The sequence below is a fragment of the Vipera berus genome, assembly GCF_964194415.1.
Source record: "Vipera berus genome assembly, chromosome: 2".
NCBI lineage: Eukaryota > Metazoa > Chordata > Lepidosauria > Squamata > Viperidae > Vipera > Vipera berus.
Genome location: NC_138203.1, coordinates 135,509,149 through 135,526,669, shown reverse-complemented (window position 1 = coordinate 135,526,669; position 17,521 = coordinate 135,509,149). Strand labels below are relative to the sequence as shown.

The 17,521-nt window shown below is 40.9% G+C and overlaps 1 pseudogene across 1 annotated transcript; it reads left to right on the top strand.

The window, feature by feature from the left end:
* On the top strand, nucleotides 1-3,051 carry LOC308662828 (mitochondrial carrier homolog 2-like; annotated as a pseudogene). The gene is made up of 2 exons: nucleotides 1-33; nucleotides 2,257-3,051. The product of its transcript is annotated as a mitochondrial carrier homolog 2-like (transcript).
* Nucleotides 3,052-17,521: the final 14,470 nt, after the last annotated feature.

Here is a 17,521-nt window from a genome sequence, read left to right as displayed (position 1 = left end):
ATGAGGAGGTTGAGGGAAGAAGGGCCCAACAAGGTATGTAGGAAGACTTACCAGAGCAAATTGCAACTTTCGCTGGCAGCTTTCCCATTGACTTTGCTTGCGAGAAGCCAGCAAGGAAGGTCCCAAATGGTGGTAATTTAACTGCAGGAGATTGCAACCGTCGTACGTACTGTATGAGATGGTTGCTAAGCATCCCAGTTCCAATCACAGGACTGCAGGGTTGCAGCAATGATCAGACCTTTCCAGGACTGGTCGTAAGTTCCACTCTTTCACTGTTGACACAATTTCAAATGGTCGCAGAATGAGTGATCACTAAGGGAGGACTACTTGTATAAGCATATAGACCAATTTGACTGGAAACCTGGGAAGCTTTGATAACCCCTTGCCCCTAAGAACAAGAGGTAGAAGTTGCAGGTCATTCCAGTCTCCTCCAGGGAAGTCAGGAAAACTAAAGTGATCAGCCAGGTGTTTGAGAAGGGAGATTTCTGTTGGAACCCCTCAACTTTCCAATGTGGGTTTTCTCAAACAACAACAACAACAACAACAAAGTTGGAAGGGACATTGGAGGTCTTCTAGTCCAACCCCCTGCTCAGGCAGGAAACCCTATACCATTTCAGACTAATGGCTGTCCAGCTTCCAGCTTCTAGAGGCAGGTTGTTCCACTGATTAATTGTTCTCATTGTCAGGAAATTTCTCCTTAGTTCTAGGTTGCTTCTCTCTGATTAGTTTTCATCTATTGCTCCTTGTCCGGCCTTCTGGTGCTTTAGAGAGTAGCTTGACTCCCTCTTCTTTGTGGCAGCCCCTAAGATATTGGAAGACCGCTATCATGTCCCCACTCGTCCTTCTTTTCATTAATCTAAATATACCAATTCCAGCAACCATTCCTCATGTTTTAGCCTCCAGTGCCCTGATCATCTTTGTTACTCTTCTTTGTACTCTTTCTAGAGTCTCAACATCTTTTTTTACATTGTGGTGACCAAAATTGGATGCAGTATTCCAAGTGTGGCCTTACCAAGGCATTGTAAAGTGGTATAAACACTTCACATGATCTTGATTCTATCCTTCTGTTAATGTAGCCTGGCACTGTGCTGTCTTTTTTGGCAGCTGCAGCACACTGCTGGCTCATATTGAAGTGATTGTCCACTAGGACTCAGAGATCCCTCTCGTTAATATTTTTTTATTGAAAAGTTTTACAATACATTTTTTTAAAAAGACAAAACCCCTCCCAACCCCCTCCCCTCTCCTCAACCCTCCCCAACATCTCCCTCCCTTCCCCCTCCCCCCTCCCCGACTTCCCAGAGCTCAATACAGGGTATAAAAATACAAGCAATCATAGTCTACCTTATGCCAACAACAATAAAATATTAAATCTATCGCACTTTAACTCTTATAAAATAACTACAAGCAATTTAAATATCACATCAATACTTATTCAAATGCTAGATGAAATTTTTTAGTCCCATATTTATTCTGGATATAATCAATCCATCTTCTCCACTCCACAATGTATCTTTGTTGCGACTGGTCCTTCAAGTATGCAGAGATCTTTGCCATTTCCGCCAGGTTGGAAACTTTTAAAGTCCATTCTTCTATAGTCGGCAGTTCTTCCTTCTTCCAATATTGCGCTACTAAAAGTCTCGCTGCCGTAATTAAGTTCAACATCAGCTTAGTGTCCACAACAGTAGTATCAATAATAATGCCCAGTAAAAACAGTTGCGGACAAAACTTTATCCTTTTCTTGAATATCTTTTGCATGTTCCACCAAATTTTAATCCAAAAAGCTTTAACCTTTTTACAGGTCCACCATATATGAAAATACGTTGCATCTTCACCGCCACACCTCCAACATTTGGGCTGACAGTTCGGATACATACTTGCTAATTTTTTAGGATCTAAGTGCCACCTATAAAACATTTTATAAAAGTTCTCTTATGTTTTGAGCCTGCGTAAATTTTACATTTCTCACCCAAATCTTTTCCCAAGTATCCATTGTAATGACTTCTTGAAAATTCTGAGCCCACTTTATCATACAGTCTTTAACAAGTTCTGTCTCTGAATCAATTTCTATCAATGCAAGATATATCCTTTTAATATGTGCTTGACCTTGATCTCTAATTTGCTTTACCAGATTTTCATCAATCATTGAAAAAACCAATTTTCTGGTCTTCCTTCCACCTGGCCTGTAGTTGCCCATACTGAAACCAAGTTTGTACAATCTTTTCTTCTCTTAAAATATTATATGGCTTTAATTGGGAGCCCGGTGCGGCTGCAGCATGGCTTCACGGTGCTCTCGCAGCCGCTTATGTGGGATATGAATCGCTCCCTCCAACTCTGGGAAGAAATATTTTTGGTCGGCATGTCTATCAACTGCCTGGTCTGTTTGCTTATGCAAAACACATTATGAAGATTGATGGGAGGGCTGGACTCTTCAAAGGTTTGGCTCCTAGACTCTGCTCAGGAGCCATTGGCACTGTAGTACACAGTAAAGTTTTACAGCAATGCCAGAATGCTGACCAAAGTGAGGAATTAGGGAATACTCACAAAGAATCCAGATCCTCTCTGGATCAAGTCATTAAAGAGACCTCTCAAGAGATGATTGCACGTTCTGCTGCTACACTAGTCACCCATCCATTTCATGTGATCACCTTGAGGTGTATGGTGCAATTCATTGGCAGAAAGACCAAGTAGAGCGGAGTGTTTAGCTCTTTTGTCACCATTTATCGGTAAGAGGGCATCTTCGGATTTTTTGCGGGCCTGATTCCCCGCCTGCTCGGAGATATCCTATCCTTGTGCCTTTGTAATATGCTGGCCTACCTCATCAATACCTATGCACTGGAGAATGGGGTCTCCACCATGACTGAGATGAAGGGTTACTCTCAGGCTGTCACCTCATTCTTTACCGGTATGCTAACCTACCCCTTCACACTTGTTTAAAACCTGATGGCCATTAATAGCTGTGGGCTCGCTGCTGGCCCCCCACCTTATGCACCAGTGTATACCTCCTGGTTACACTGCTGGAGCCAGCTGCATCGGGAGGGCAACATAGAATGAAGGCTACTACTAAGCTTGTAAGCCGCCCTGAGTCTTTGGAGAAGGGCGGGATATAAATGGAATTTAAAAAAAACCATGAGCCGAGGCAACAGCCTGTTTTTCCGGAAGGTACCTGCAGGAAAACGATACGTGTGGGAAGAGAAGAGATTTCAATGAGTCCACAGCCTTTTGTGCCTGCTCCAGATACACAGAATGATGGCAGTGTGTTGATTTCTATATGGCTTTAATTGCCATACATTCCTTTCCAAACTTAAAATTTCCTTATATGTAGTCACATCATGTTTAAACCCAACACTTATATTTTCTATTGCGTGTTTCGGTATTGCCCATATAGGTATCTTATAATTTAACTTATGTCTATACTTTTTCCAAACTCGCAACAGAGCATACCTTAAAATACGTACCTTGAACACATTATCCACCTTCTTATCATACAATAAATATGCATGCCAACCAAATAACAAATCATGGCCTTCAAGATTTAGTAATCTCACTTGTGTTAAATTAAACCAATCACTTATCGCTGACAAAGCAGCAGCTTCATAGTATAATTTAAAATTAGGCATTTTAAGACCACCTCTCTCACGCGTATCCTGCATAATCTTAAATTTAACTCGTGGCCTTTTCCCTGCCCAAACAAATTTATTAATACCTTTTTGCCATTCCTCCAAGTTTGAATCCTTTTTAAGTATAGGTATCATTTGAAATAAGAATAAAATTTTTGGCAAAACATTCATTTTCACAGCTGCAATTCTTCCCAATAAAGATAATTGTAGTTTTTTCCAGCTATCCAATTCTTTTTGAACTTTTTCCCCATAACTTTTCATAATTATTTTTATATAACTTTACATTTGAGGGTGACAAATATATCCCCAAATATTTAACCCTTTTAACTATTTCAAATCCCGTTAGCTCTTCTAAAACAGCCTTTTGTGATACTGTCATATTCTTAGACAACATTTTAGTTTTTTGTATGTTAACCTTGAATCCAGAAACTTTCCCATATTGCGTTATTATCTCCATCAGTTCTACAACTGAGTCTTCAGGCTGAGTTACTGTAACAACCAGATCGTCTGCAAACGCCCTCAATCTGTAATCCTGATCTCTAATTTGAATTCCCTTAATTGTATCCGAACCCCGTATTTTAATCAATAATATCTCCAATGTTAAAACAAATAATAAGGGTGACAATGGGCACCCCTGCCTTGTACCCTTTTCAATATTACATACTTCCGTCAAACTATTATTAACCCCCCTCGTTAATATTGAGTAAGGTACCACCTATACTATACCTGTGCATTTGGTTTTTCTTGCCTAAATGTAGAACCTTACTTTTTTCACCATTGAATTTCATTTTATTAGATAGCACCCAGTGTTCAAGGCTGTTAAGATCCTTCTGTATCTTATGCCTATCTTCTGGAATATTGGCTATTCCTGCCAGTTTGATGTCGTCTGCAAATTTGATGAGTTCCCCATCTATCCCCTCATTCAAATCATTGATGAAGATGTTGAAGAGCACTGGGCCCAGAACAGAGCACTGGGGCACCCTACTACACGCTTCCCTCCATGTAGATGTGGTTCCACTGAGGACCACATGCTGAGTACAGCCGGTCAGTAGAGAAAGTAAGGTGAGAATTATCAATTTAGCATTTCTGAACAACTCTTCTATTGGCAACAAGGCATCAGAAAGCAGCTGTGCTTTGTTTTTTGAAGCAGCCATTGTTATTTATAAGTTTTCCAAACTCTTGTGGGTCTTACATATTGGTTTCCTAATGATTATATACACAATTGGCCATAGGTATCACAAATACCCGGTGCCCTTCCTCTCCCATATCTTAAGCCACCTGGAGGGGGACATGTGAGCAAGTCATAAAGGTGGGGAGTAGGGCGGCTCCCTGCATTTCTGCAAAGAGATGTAGCATCTGTACACACATCTCTACTTGGGCCACAGGTTGTCATTCCAGCATCATGGTTTCTCACCAGCTTTCTACCTGACCTACATATACCATGGCTTTTAGGTTTCAGGCAGTGGAGGGATTCAAATATATGAACAGCCGGTTCTCTGTGTTGATGCCACTTCCGGAAGTCCATTCTGGGCCTGGGCAACAAAAAATTAGTTACCGGTTCTGCCGAAGTGGTGCAAACCAGCTGAATCCTACCACTGGTTTCAGGTATTTCACAAACATACTTTATTACACTTAAAAGTGCCACATATTAAAGTGCTTATTCTCCTCCCTTTGTATACAAAACTTGTACTCAGCACAGGGATGTTTCAAGGTTGGGGCTTGGGTTTAATCTCCTTTTCCTGCCTATGCCAGTAGTCTGCAGCTTTGATCATGCAAGTTGTTTGCTTACTTCAGGAACTCATGGGCAATTTTGCCAAATCCCTAACATGCTGAGAAAGCAGAAAGCAATAAATCTGCAGAAAGGAAGACAGCTTGCCATGGAACATTTATAGCAGAGGAGGGCAATCATCTCAGCCCCAAGAACCACAAGCAGTGTTGGATGGTGGTTCATGCATGGCCCTAATAAAAAAAGTGTTACAATCCCGGGACTTTGCCCAAAGCACTTTTGACAATATCTTGAAAAAAAATGTAAGTTGGAACATCTCCAGTATTTTCAGGTCTAGCAAGAAAGTTGCTAACCATAGCTAAATAGGTTAGAGTTGCAGATTATCTGTACCTACCAGTATTTTGCAATTAGATTGCATAGTTTCTTTTCCCGTGAATCATGATTGTAAAATGACATTTGGTCATAAAATTTAAAAGGTGCTATACCCTGAACATGGCACAGAGGAACATATTTATTCTTTTTCTAATTGTTTGTGTGTACTCTATAGATTTGGCAAGAGGAAAATAATTTCAGGCGACAGATTATTAATCCATACGTAGTACATATATATGGATTAGTCTTAGTGTTTACAGTACATTTAAAAAAGAAAAAAAAAAGCCTCATAGATAGCTAAGAGCTATTTCCTCATGTGTGTTTTATCTCAGAACACTTGATTACAAAATCAGGATCCCTCTTATCTTGAATATGGATAAATTTCAGAATACACTGAAGTATATCATGGACTGAAAGTGACTGAAATTAGTTGAAGCAAATGACGAAGACACATAGACAGTACATTATTTTGATACAGCGATATTTGTATAATATAGCCTAAAGACTGCTAACACTCTAAACACATTAGATGTTGAAATAACTTAAACCACTGAAGATAAAAGACTGTAAAATATTGTTGTGATTCCGTGCCAGCCTGTGATCCCGGCAGCTGATTCTGGGGAATCAGAAGAGGAGAAGGAGGGGCCTGGGGAGCCATCAGAGTCGGAGGAAGGCTCTGATGAGTTACAAGACTTACAAAGTGAGGAAGAACCTGGCCCCTCCACTCGTGATCAAGCTGAAAGCCACCTGTGCTGGGAGACTGAGTCAGACTCAGAGGAAGCACAGCTGGAAGACCTCAGAGATGCAGGTAAACATAGACAGGTCACACGAGTAAATCAAAGGGAGGCAATGGGGCGACTCCAGGGGAGAAGGAGAAAGCAGTGAGAAGCCACGCCTTGTGGGCAGGGCTGGTTGCTGGAGGCAACCATTTGCAAAGAACTTCTGTGTCAAGAGTTGATGGTCTGTTTATTTTACCAATGAGTTATTTCCTGTTTTGGCTTGTGCTCTGTTTTGTTTTGGACAAAGTCTGTAACTCAAATAAAAAAGGGTTTATTTTTCCAGTCTACTGTTAAAAGAGGGGTTGCCTTGTGAAGTAACAAGGACATATGTAGGCTGGGACAGAACAAATATTATATTGGTGTTAATTATGATTTAAAATGTCAATATTAAAGACCATCAGATTATTTACCTTTTTTATCCAGAACTGAATAAAAAATGCTGCAGGTTACATTAAAGTATTTGTTTTAGAATAAACATTTTTGTCTTAAGCTGATAATTTGGTATTAAGAGCTCCATTGTATTGATAGGTAAAGGTAAAGGTTCCCTTGTACATGCGTGCTAGTCGTTTCCGACTCTAGAGGCCGGTGCTCATCTCCATTTCAAAGCCGAAGAGCCAGCGCTTGTCCAAGGACGTCTCCGTGGTCATGTGGCCGGCATGACTAGACGCCAAAGGCGCACGGAACGCTGTTATCTTCCCACCGTAGTGGTCCCTATTTTTCTACTGGCATTTTTACGTGCTTTCGAACTGCTAGGTTGGCAGAAGCTGGGATGAGTAACAGGCGCTCACTCTGTTACGCGGCACTCGGGAGTCGACCCATCAAACTGCCGACCTTCTGATCGACAAGCTCAGCGTCCTAACCCACTGAGCCACTGTGTCCTTTACCTTTATTGTATTGATACTGAATATTAATGTCCATGTTGAGAAGAAAAGATTAAGAAAGCAAAATTGACAATTAAAAAATTAGAAAACAAAAAGGAGAAAATGAAGAAAAAAAGGAAAAAGAAACTGCTGGCCCATGGGCTGGATGTGTCATGGCGAAACCGCGCCCACCTCATTGCTGGCAATGGAAAAAAGTTGCGATACGTCATGACACGTCATGTGATATTGCAAGTTTGACACCCCTGATATAGGTTCTCCTGCTTGAGCTGGGGGGGCTGGAGTAGAAGAACTCCAAGTAGTGGTAGGATTCAGCCGGGTTGCACCACTTTGGCAGAACTGGTAGCTAATTTTTTGTTGCGCAGGCCCAGAATGGACTTCCAGAAGTGGCATCCACACAGAAAACCAGTTGTTCAGATATTTGAATCCCACCAATGCCTCCAAGGTCCCTTCCAGCTCTATTCTATTCTATTGTGTTTTATTTCTGAATATTTCTCTGGTCCTTTTTTATCTTAAAGAGACAGGAATATTTCCTTTTGTCTCTTCTATTTACTCTCTATGATTGGAAAAAAATATTTCAATCCTTCCTGCTGTTAGATGTTTGTGCAACAGTTTATCCTTGAGAGGGATTATCTATGTTTTTGGATTACACTAAAAATGCAAACAGCAAAGGTTTTCTTGGAAACTTTCAAAAGAAGAATGCTTCTTAACCTGCAAGCTTTTTTGAATATTTAGATCAGGGGTCTTCAAACATGGCCCTTTTATGACTTGTGGACTTCAACTCCCAGAATTCCTCAGCCAGTGTGCGTGGCTGAGGAATTCTGGGAGTTGAAGTCCACAAGTCATAAAAGGGCCAAGTCTGAAGACCCCTGATTTAGATAATAGGTTCAATAAAGCAACAACAATCAGAATTTCATTTTTAATGTGTGCCAGAAAAAATGACAATGAAGGTTATCTTATCTTATCTAACTTAGCAAATCCCAAAAGCCAGCAATATTTCCAAATCCCTGAAATTCATGAAGATTTGCAATTAATTTTCTTACCCATTTAAGCCTTCACCCTCTCACATTCCTTTGATACCAGGATTTTGCCTCAGTTCTCCTTCAGTTGGCTATATTTTAATATTGACCTCAGCAATGATGCTTGTCATATCCAAGTTTCGGTTGTTGTCCATTTGAAGAATGACAGAGATATCAGAAATTTGTGTCTGCAACTGAGCTAGTTCCTAAAGAAAACCACAATGGGAGAAAGAGGACTCACCAGGTGAGAAAAATATGACAATCTTTATCTCAGCCAGGAAGTGTTCTTGGAAACAAAAACATGAGATTCTGCAAAAAGTTGGGGATCAGATTTTGGAGTGATAAAAAAATAGCTACTTGTTTTTAATGTAGATAACACGATTCTTCAACGTACTTGGTTATTATTTACTAAATATTGAAACCAGATCTAATACTTTGTGTTTGTACTATTTCTTTTTCATCAGGGAAGTCTTCCTAGCCTGGTATACTCCAGATGTGTCAGATTTAACTTCCATAAGCCTACACCAACAGGGCCAGTAGGAGTTGAACCAACTTTGTCTCTCCCCCAAATAGCAGGTGGCAAAAAAGAGACACACCTCTCATATTGAAGATTTAAACTGGTCTCTTTTTGCAGAAAATTTGTGAACTACCCGATGTCAACGCTGTAACGTTGGATGTTCCTGCTCTGACAACTGATGGAAATTGCAGCCATTTTTACTTTGCTTTTAACCTGCTTTTTCTTCTGTTTAGAAATTAGATGTTGAAGGGGGGGATGGGGTGAATGCTTGAGCTCAGCTATCTGTAATAACAATGCAGCTCCGTGGGAAATTCAAGGACACAAACCGATAACGTTTTGGTGGGCTGAGGAGCCGGGAAGAGAGCCCAAGCTCCTGGCTAATTGGAGAATGTGATTTATGACTGCTTTGTGGGGGTGGGACTTGCATACTGTTACTTTGTATCTGGGGGAAGGGAATCTAGTTTTGGGTTCAACTATGTAGTGCCGATACTTTGTTTCCTGAATAAAATGTTCTTTGAGGAAGAATTCTTGCCTTGAAGTTCTTTTGATAGGTTTCATCTATCGGAACCATGACACCCGCACAGGAAATTTTTCTAAACTCAACTACTTATAAATTCAGTACTAGCAGTGGGAACTTACAGTACTAGTCATAGCTGATTCAGTGCTGTTGCTTCAGCTCTGCCAGACTGTTGCTGCAGTCATGAGATACTCATTTTTAACATTCCATGACAGTTTCCCAGCCGCTCTCACAATCTTGCTCCTTCTCCCACCCAACTTCAGCCACTTATCTATCTCCTGGGAAGGGAAGGAAGGAGCAGGGAAGGAGCATCGTTCCTGGTCCAGACTGGCCCCTGTATGCACCCTCAACCCACATCCTCTCCTCATGTGCCTTCCCAACCCATGTACCATAGTACACCATCCCTGATCCACATGCACTACATTTCTCTGACCCACATGGCATCTCTTGGGCAAATCCACAAACTTTCCCAACCCATGCTGCCCTCCTGGCACTGTCTCTGACACCTCTCGCACAGTCCTGCAACTTCCCCCACATGCTCTACCTCACATCACATGACATCTTTCATGCACCCCCATTCATCCTCCTGACCCATGCTAGCCAGCCATGTACCCTCCACAACTCACATTGCATCTTTTGTTCATACCCTTAAAGTCCTTTTGACCCACACCCGCTTGCTCCCTCCTCCACCTGGCAGCAGCCATTTACCTGCCTATTGGCCTTGGACTTGCAACTTCCAGCTGGCTTCCCCACTGACATTCCCCTTGCAAGCTTCCCACAAGCAAAGTAAATGGGAAAGGAATTTTAGGGAGGGAGGAAAAGAAGGAAGGGGGAGGGAGCGAGGGAGGGAGGAACAGTGAGAAGAAAGGAAGAGGGAAGGAGGGAGGGAGAGAAGAAAGGAAGGGTGGAAAGAGGAGAAGGAGGGAAGGAAGGAACAGAAAGGAAGAAAGAGGAAAGGAAGGAAGGAAGATTTCCAGTGTACCCTGTGAGCTTCCCAGGCTACTGGAAAACCAGTAGGGAAGCCAGCAGGAAGTTGAAAGTTGTTCCCACTCCCATTGTTTTTTGGCCTGCCCTGTAGTTATTCTGTTTTTCTATTGATGTAAGGGAATATCTGGGGCATCTGGTTAACATTATCTAGTTAAAATTATATCCAGCTGAACGGGTAGGGCCAGAAATAATGCACCATAGCTCGTAGTTGCTGCGGTAACCATGAATTCCTGAGCCACTCCTGACAGAGAAACCTCAGCATGGACAGTGGAACTGGTCAGAATAAACAACCCAGGACATATCAATATCACAGAGAGACTGTGACCTCCCTGTGGCCCTGACGCTGCTGAATAAAGGGATGGGAAAAGAGCAACAAGGGTCAAGAAAGAGGTATTTGGAGCTTCACTGTGTTCCTGAGATTCTCAAGAACATAATGGGAACTGAATTTCAGAACTTGGGTTAGGTAACACTTGCTTCGGTAATACCTGGCCCATTTCATGCCATAAGAAGGTGACCCATCCCTAGGCTTGGCAGGACAAAACTGATTTTCCTCTTCACCATCTCAGTGCTAGGATTGGCAAAACATTTGGTCAGATCCTGGAGTTAGAGATGTCAGTGTACCCCGGATCTCAGCTGCATGGAACATCTGGAAACATCTCCTATTAGCTTGAGTTCTTCCTTTTACTCATAGGAATAAGTTTCAGTTTTGCGGCTGGAGTGTGCCTCCTCTTCATTATTTAGCCTGCAGAAGCTTACTGGAGATATAGTGATGACACTAGGACTTTATTAGGGTTAGGGCCAGGGCTTTTTTTGTCATAGAATGCTCAGAATGGAGTTCTGGCACCTTTTTTGGATGCAACCTTGTAGGGTAGGCAAGGCAGGTTGTATGACATGTGTGAGTTCCGGTACCTTTTTCTTTTACAAAAAAAGCACTGGCTAGGGCCCAGAATTTCCAGTTCTTTCCCTTTCTCTTTTCCATGGGGTGGGAGCCAGAATTTTCGGCTCTTTCTCCCTCTTTTCCATGGGGGTCGTTAACACATTTCTTTAATTGCACTTCTGTGGCAAATTGGTAGGGAATTATGTTATGATATGTAGCAGCTACCTGACAACTTTCTTCCTGCGATTCTGATGCTGCAAAGTACCCTGGATGCTGCAAAATGAAGTGAGGGTATGAAATCCCTGATAAGGATACCTTTCATAATCCAGAAGGCTGAACTACTGCAAATCCATCAGCTCATTCCAGGGCCTTTATGCATCACCTCAGGACTTCAAGATTCCTAAGTAAGCAGGGCATGCTGTTTAGTTCAGACACTGCTAGGCAATGTTTACTGATGTCAGTATTACCTACCTGACAGTGAGTTAGGGAAGGGATGGATGGAAAATGGTAAAAGGAGAAAAAGATAGAGAGAAAAAATAAAATAGAAGCAGACCAAGAGTCCAAGAAGTTATTGCTGGAAGGGCTTTTATAGCAAAATCACTGGGGGTCTTGGTGGAAACACACATGGAATGTTTGTAGTATTTGAGATAAGGGAAAGATTATAGGGAAGAGAGAGGAAACTTATATACAGTTATTTGACTGCACAAAACGTTTGAACAGTATTCAAAATAGCACTTGAATGTTTCTCCTACTATGTAGTTATGCTCCTGTTCAGTAATAAAAAACACAGTGCAAAAAATGTATCAGCACAATTAATCCACACAATTATATGAAATTGCCCATGAATGCAAAAGCATATCAACAGCAAGGTGTGGGTGAAAGGGCAAAAGTTAAGGGCCACAGTATCAAGTTGCTCTGAAATAAGTAACAGAGGAATGGAAAGGTTTGGAAATATCAGCTTCCCCTTCCAAAGGAAAATGAAATTAATAACCCCAATTCTGAGTAGAAATCTATATGAAAATCTCAGAAGCATCTATCTTCGTTTCCAAACTGCATCCTAAATGCATTGCTTGTATTATTTCCCAATGCCACCACTAGGGGCCTCTGTTCTTCAAGAGATGAGATGAATGCGGCATATGAATGGGACATTTCCATTTTAATCCCTGTATAAGGATCATATTGTTATACTTTAATTTGCTCTGCAACAGCAGTCTGTCTGTATATCTTAAATACTAACTCTATAAGAACAGTTCCCAGCCAGAACTTTCTCAACATACAAAACTAATGTTCCCCCCTTACACAAGATAGTGTACAGATTTTAGAAAATGGCAAATCTATATTATATTGCTTTTGAGTTTCAAGTTTTATAACATTGATTAATTAACCTCAAGTATTAATAAACTTTACAGGTCCTGGGCATCATGATGACAAGAATGCTGAAACTGCATTACATTGCAAGATGAAGTTGCTGAAATCATATGAGATTAAGGCCACTTTCTTTTTTTTTATAAAATCACCATTTGGGGAGTCCTACAGCTGCTACTTAAGACTGTCACAGTTGACACACAATTTTTAAACTACCTGATATGAACAGGTAGTGGAGAGTAGCTGGTCCTTCAAAGAACAAATTAGTCATATCCCCAGAGTGAGTCACCTGACCCGCCTAAGAGCAGTGGTGGGATTCAAATAGGTGAATAACCGGTTCTCTGTGTGGATGCCGCTTCCGGAAGTCCATTCTGGGCCTGGGCAACAACAAAAAAATTAGCTACCGGTTCTGCCAAAGTGGTGCGAACCAGCTGAATCCCACCACTGCCTAAGAGCCAATAAAAGAAAAGAAGGACATTCTGTTGAAGTGTGCGGGGGGGGGGGGAGGGGGGAGAAGAGATTTTGGGTTTGGGGGAGTTAACTGGAGTCCTAAATGAGGTGGCCTCAGGCAAGTCTGGAAGTTGAGTTGTTTGGCTATAGTTGGAATAGCGTTAAGATTGTATTTTATCTTTTTTTTAAAAAGAAAAACACTATTTGGTGTAGAACCTTATCTTCTTTTTGGCACCTTCAGTAAAATTGATTTTAGGTTAAATCCTGGCGTTGATTGGTGGCCTTTCAGCACCCACCTCAGCTATTAATCCCCTGAAGTTTTGTTTAGTTTCCCTTCCCACTTTTTTTAGCCAGACCCCCAAAGTGGGGTGAGGATTTCAGTCTTCTCCTGGTTCCCCAGAGGCTGGTGGGGAAGGGAGAAAATGGGTTATCATAACCAAGGGGCTGGGGGCGGTGGCAGCAAGGGGTCTTTTCCCAGTCATTATTCCTCCTCAGGTGTGGATTACCTCAGAATTGATGAGCGTCAGGGGACAGGCTGGTTCAACCCCGAGGGCACCTTTTCCCTCATTACAATTTAATATCCAATTATTACAGGAATTATACAGTTTGCACACCCTATTTCTATGCAAAACATAAAGTTAATTTGGCTGTGACCGATTATTATGTTTGGTCGCACGGTAAGCCAGATATTTGGGCTGGATTTGGCAATTTTTATCCTCTTATTGAGTGCTTCCTAAGGATCTGGGGGTAAGCAGATTTTGTTTGATGGCATGATCGCTGGAGGTAAACTGTTCCAAGAAAAGCTGCCTTTTATAATTGACTGATGGTGATTTTGTCAATGCTGATATTTTGTGATTCTCTCCTTTTTTGATTGTGATTCTCTTCTGCTATCTTCAGGTATTGCAACGTCCTCCATTCAGTCTTTCTTATCAACGATTGTTAATAAAGGGTGTTATATGGCAGGTGGTGTCTGTTTTAATTATTATTATCATCATCATTATTACATTTTTCCTAACCTTTCTCTCTTGTTCACTCTCTCTCTCTAAGCAGTGAACCTACCTAATACTATTGGGCAGTGTCGAGCTTCGAGTTTAGTGATGTGGCCTAGACAGCAGGTTTTTAGGCAGATATCAGCCCTGAAATCCTGCCCCAGTACAATTAATAATTCTGCCTTCCATTTTCCACACAACATATACAAAGGTAAGCAGATAATATAATTTATATTTATCTTCTTCAAAATCATTGTTGCATGAAATCTTGAGCGTTCTTATGTAACAAATTCAAAATCTGTCAGTTTTTTTAACCCACATTTTGGGGACCCCAGTTTGTAGATGTTGGGGGAAAAACCAGAATATTTTTCAAATTCATATCTCAACTTATCCTATGTTTTAAAATCTTGTTCAATAAATCAGTGTTAGAATATATATTGATTCCAAATCTAAAAAAAAACCCCAACCACTAACAACTTTATCTGAGGTAACTTCTATAGAATTCACAGAATTTGTGAAATACAGATTCTAGTATTAGTCTATACCAGGCATGTCAAACTGCCGGCCTGCGGGCTGATGCATCATGCCGAAATTGCACCTACCCCTTTGCTGGCAATGAGTTTGACATGCCAGGTCTACACACATACAATATTTCACCTCATAAAGCAAGTAATTGCCTAATAAAAAATGAATCTTCTTTTTTTGCCAGAATAACTATTTTTCTCACTAATTCAGAAACAAAATAATCACAATTTTGGTTCATACATCATAAAAAAATCTTGGGCATAGAATCTCACAGGGTGACTGTGGACCTATTATTTCTTCTCAGCCCAACATACTACACAGAAACCTGGAAACCAGGAGACTGTGAGACTTAGGCATGAAAGCCAGCTGGGCGACTTTGGACCAGTCACTCTCTCTCAGCTCAACCCACTTCACAGGGATGTTGTTGGGGAAAAAGAGGTGGAGGAAGGATTATTATGTATGTTCACCACCTTGAGTTACTTATAAAGCAATAAAGGCGGGATAAAAATCTAAAAAATAAATATGTACCCTTGAGCTCTTGTATGAAAAGCAAGATAAAAATCTAATAAAGAAATAATGATCTAAATTAATTAGACTGAGCTCATTGTAACGAGCAGTAAAGCAGAAATAAGAAAGTTTTACAAACAAGTTGAGGCTCCCCAATATGGAAGAAGGAATTCCTCAACAGTCTTGCATATTGTGGCATTAATTTCTCTAGCAAATATTGTTTTAATTTTACTACAATTTTATGTTGAAAGTGCCATCTACCTGCCTTTCATAAGAAAGATTTAAAGGCACATGACAAGTAAACAAAATAACCATTCATGGATCACAGTTCATTTCATCAAATTCACAAAATGGATTTTTCTTGAGAAAGCTAACACTTGGGGGAAAAACCCATTGTTGCTCTCCAACAGGACTCTTACAACTACCACACCATCTTTAAAATACAATCTTAATAACCCCTTCAGAAACATACTTCATAGAAGTAGGTTATTTCTATATCAGGGTTGAGGGGGGGGCAGGTTGAGTGGGAACAACTCAAACTACATAGATACAGTACATAGAGTTATCCTTTATAGCTAAATGGAAAGTTGCAACTGAGAAAAAGTATAGAAAAGGAGAGCTTCAGATTAATATGTACACCTAGCCCTCTCAGAATCCAAAAAAAGCGAGAGCAAAACTATTCTAGGAACATCAGTTTAAATCTTCCACCTGAAAACAAGATTAGCAGGGGCTCCTTCAAGAGTTTGTGACATAAATTAAAATGGTTTACAGCGTTGGCCTCATATTCCACAGACAAATATTTTATGATTGCTGCAGTTATCCAAGTCTCTTTCTCCCATATCATATATCTTGTGCAGACATTTCAGTTACCGGTATGTTTTACATCCCATGATATAGCAGTGTGTATGACAGAAAGATATGCAAATAGTCTTTGCCTAACAAACACAATTGGAATTGGCAGCACTGTCACTAAGCCATCAAGCAAGATATCACCAGACTGTGACTTGTGATTTCACTGCTGGCTTTTCCATTGACTGTTGTAGGAAGATGGCTTGAAGTGTACAAATGGTAATCAGTGACCGCAGGATGTTGCAACTATTGTAAGTGCAAAGCACCTAAATCTCGATCACATGACCACAGGGATATTGTGACGGTCACAAGCGCAAGTATGTCGGAAATTTACTTTTTCATTCCATCATAGCAGAGCAGTTGTTAAGCAAGGATGACCTGTATACACATACACAAACACCCCTAATCTGTAAATCTTAAATGCCTCTTCTCAGTTAACAGCTATCAAAGATTTTTCAAAATAGTGCAATTATATAAAAATAATAAGAGATCATTTATGAACTTACGAACTAAATTAAAAATGCTTCCCATATGATATTTTACAGGCAGGATAATGTTCGGAGAACAAGAATCACAACCCAGCACCTGCAATCCAGAGAAAGCTCCTCCTACAGCAGCATTTATGCCTTCCTTACATGTCATTCAGATGTCCTGGACCTGGAACATTAATATTCCCCATCCTGAGATTGTTGGGACTAGATTCCCCATCCAGGCATTGTTGGGACTAGATCGTTTACAAATTGGACTTTTATCTGTCCTGAATTTCTTATTGGTGTTAAGGTGGCATAAAACCACTTTCCTTTTGTACTTTGATTGTAGGTGAGTTCTAGGAATGACAACTGGAATATGCCAGTTAGAGGTGTGTATGGGGGCGGGGAAGGGAGGTACTTCTAATTGTTGAAAGGGAGATAATTTAAGCAAGGAGAAAATTGGATATGCTGCTCTTTCTCCCTGTTCTGTTTAAAAAGCCACCTTATTTGTCTGTTTAGAAAATCATCTTATTTCTCAAACTTAGTTAAAAGCTACTCCCATCTACACACACACACACAAAAAGGCCCTACCTAGTGGAATAAAGTCGTTTGAAAAAGTTGAACAATACTGTAACGGTGCTTACAAAGGTTCGCATAAGTTCGTGTGCCCCCTTCTAGTCCGGCAGACTAGCTTGCAACGATGGTTAGCGCTTTAACAGCCGTCAGTCTGTCAGTCAGTCGGAGCATATAGGATGTTGCCTTCCTGTTGTTGTTTTTTTCATGTAAGAAAGATACTTTGCAAGCGCAAAGTTCTCGTGGCTGACAACCAGTCCCGTCTGCAGTTGATCTGACAGCTAAGTTTCTCTTAAAGCCCCTAATCGCTCACAGCGTTCTCTAAGGGAGCGTTCTCCCTTCAATCCAAGCGGGAAAGAAACTAGAAAGCCGCAACTTTGCTTAAAACCGAACCGCGCGCATTTAAGACACCACGCCTCTTTTTTTTTTCTTCTTCTTAAAGTGAGTACGGCCAATCACCCGCTTACGCGGGACCAGATTTGGCCAATCAGCGACTACGTTTTG